The 3185-nt window shown below is 47.4% G+C and overlaps 1 non-coding gene across 1 annotated transcript; it reads right to left on the reverse strand.

Moving 5' to 3' along the window:
* Positions 1 to 1579: 1579 nt before the first annotated feature.
* trnal-uag (transfer RNA leucine (anticodon UAG)) lies at positions 1580 to 1659 on the reverse strand. The gene has a single exon. It is a non-coding gene; the product is annotated as a tRNA-Leu (tRNA).
* Between the last annotated feature and the right edge of the window lie 1526 nt (positions 1660 to 3185).

Raw genomic sequence — 3185 nt, forward strand, 5'->3', positions numbered from 1 at the left:
AGGCACCAACTACCTTGTGGTCACAGCTCCAATCAGCCGCCTCGACAATAGACTCAATGTCCAGCACCTCCCTCGTGACATGTTCAAAGTTCTTTTGGAGGTGGGAATTGAAAATTTCTCTGACAGGAGACTCTGCCAGACGTTCCCAGCAAACCCTCACAATGTGTTTGGGCCTGCCAGGTCTGTCCTGCATCCTCCCCCACCATCGCAGCCAACTCACCACCAGGTGGTGATCGGTAGAAAGCTCTGCCCCTCTCTTCACCCGAGTGTCCAAAACATGAGGCCGCAAATCCGATGACACAACCACAAAGTCGATGATGGAACTGCGGCCTAGGGTGTCCTGGTGCCAAGTGCACATATGGACACCCTTATGTTTTAACATGGTGTTTGTTATGGACAAACTGTGACGAACACAAAAGTCCAATAACAAAACGTCACTTGGATTCATATCCGGACGACCATTCTTCCCATAACGTCACTCCAGGTTTAACTGTCTTTGCCAACATGAGCGTTGAAGTACCCCAGCAAAACAAGGGAAACACACGAGGGAGCACTTTCCAGTACTCCCTCGAGTGTACCCAAAAAGGGTTGGTACTCTGAACTGTTGTTTGGTGCGTAAGCACAAATAACAGTCAGGACCCGTTCCCCCACCCGAAGGTGGAGGGAGGCTACCCTTTCATCCACCGGGTTGAACTCCAACGTGCAGGCTTTGAGCCGGGAGGATACGAGAATTGCCACCCCAGCCCGTCGCCTCTCATTGCTGGCAACGCCAGAGTGGAAGAGTGTCCAGCCCCTCTCGAGAGAAGTGGTTCCAGGGCCTTTGCTGTGCACCGAAGTGAGTCCGACTACATCCAGCCGGAATTTCTCTACTTCGCGCACTATTTCAAGCTCCTTCCGCCCCAGTGAGGTGACGTTCCATGTCCCAAGAGCTAGCTTATATAGCTGAGGATCGGACCGCCAAGTGCCCTGCCTTCGGCTGCAGCCCAGCTCACTTCGCACCTGACCTCTATGGCCCCTGCTATGGGTGGTGAACCCATTGGAGGGGGACCCACGTTGCCTCTTTGTGCAGTGCCCCGCTGGGCTCCATGGGAACAGGCCCACCAGGCGCTCGCCATTGTGCCCCGCCTCCGGGCCTGGTTCCAGAGGGGGGCCTCAGTGACCCGCGTCCGGGCGAGGGGAATCTGGGTCCTCGATATGTCTTCTTCATTAAGGTCTTGGAGCTACCAAGTCATTGAAACAAAACTGTCCTTTGCTATATTGAATAATTAATCTTTCATCCTTAAAACTGTGTGGGAAAAGTAAGATTAAAAAGCCTTTGTAATCTGCATACGTACAAAATGATATAGGTTGATAGAACATGGCATATTTACACTGTCACTCATTTTGTGTTGTATTTGGACTGCTGTACACATCCTCATCCCTGTTTGTGTTCTTTTTGATCACATTCCTAGCATTAATAACTCCAAAGCTAATGTTTTGGCCTGATTTCCACAAGTTTTCCAAAGTATTCCGAATGAGGAGCAAGCTTGGTCTTACTGCTTTGGTCAGGAAAGATACAAGTGTGTTACAGGAATAGAAATGGCAGTGGTGGGATTTGAACCCACGCCTCCTGAGACTGGAGCCTAAGTCCAGCGCCTTAGACCACTCGGCCACAATACCGTCATAAATTAGGTTTAGAGTATCAATTTATCGGCATTATGAGACGGCAAACGTATGACATGGCACCGCTGTGGTTGTGGCGTGGCAGGGATACGCCTCTATCATTGGTTGTTCTTTAGAAACCGCTATCCAGTGCAGTCCTCGTTAGTATATTGGACAGTATCTCCACCTGTCACGCGGAAGACCAGGGTTCGATTCCCTGACGGGGAGATTGGTTTGGTTCCTCTTATTTTCATCAGTTAACATATTGTTCAACCTTGAGCAGTGACCACAGTATTCCTCTCTGAAAATTGTGATGCGTGTACCTGGAGATACTGCACAGTCCTACAGATATGGTAGTACCTTACTACCGTTTGAGCATTCCTTGAAATCAGGATGCATAACAATTCTTCAAAAAGGAAAAATTGTGTATTAGAGTTAGTGACTCAAATTCAGTATTGCGGATTAAGTTGAAACCAAGAATGTATGTAAAAGATTAAAAGGCATTTGAACGTATTTTCGCTGACAAATTTGTCGGCATTTAATCTTTTTAAGTCCACAGCGTCGTTACCTCTACTGTTGGAAGTCCAGTTCTGTGGAAGAAAGAAACGCCTCTACTTTGGGGTACTTTAGTACTATTTGACAAGGACAAATCCTTTTTGTCTCAGGAAACAGACAAGTTTCTCACCAGGAAAACATAAGCGATGGTATTTCAATCCACGCCTTCATAAAACTAGGGCTGTAAAAAGAGTTAGCAGAGTGGCGCAGCGGGAGCGTGCTGGGCTCATAACCCAGAGATCAATAGATCGAAACTATCCTCTGCTAGCTTGCGTATTTTATGTGAAAGATTTTCGCTCGGTTCCACTTACACTCTTTGGTTTCATGACATGATAAGAACACCCATTGTTCAGACTTCCACGCTGAAGAACAGTTGAACCAATTCCCGGTTACATTTTGAAAATGTCAATGTTAATGATCTGCATCCAATGAGCATAAATATGAGAATTGTGGACATAAATCACAAATTGACTGCTCCCAGACTGGTTAGACAGTGCTTCCCTGACCGGGAATCAAAACCAGGCCGTGGCAGTGAGAGCACCGAAACCTAGCCACTAGACATCCAGGGAGCTGACAACCTACCTAGACACTTGCCTCCTGGGTGTTTTTTGACGGATGCATGAAGCACCCACACCATGTCAGTGGTACAAAGTCTGAAATGTGGTACAAAGTCTGAAATGTGGTTTGTAAAGGTCATTGGTTGAAGTCTTTCAGCGGGAACTTTTGTGTCTTAGGAAACTGCTGCTGGAATATGGACTTGGAAAAAGTATACAACTCTAACAAGAGCGAACCGACGTTCTTTTCTCATGTCCTCTATTGACTCCTTGCTGTAGTCGGTGTTGAGGGTGAATTTGGAGTTTCCACACAATGTCACCAGACAGGTCATCTCCCTCCTGCAAGTCACTCCGTGCCAACCAGCGATACATGCTATCACTGTGGTGTGATCCGAATACAGGATAAAATACAACTGGCCTGGGTGTCTACGGTAG

This window comes from Nerophis ophidion, linkage group LG27, assembly GCF_033978795.1.
Source record: "Nerophis ophidion isolate RoL-2023_Sa linkage group LG27, RoL_Noph_v1.0, whole genome shotgun sequence".
NCBI lineage: Eukaryota > Metazoa > Chordata > Actinopteri > Syngnathiformes > Syngnathidae > Nerophis > Nerophis ophidion.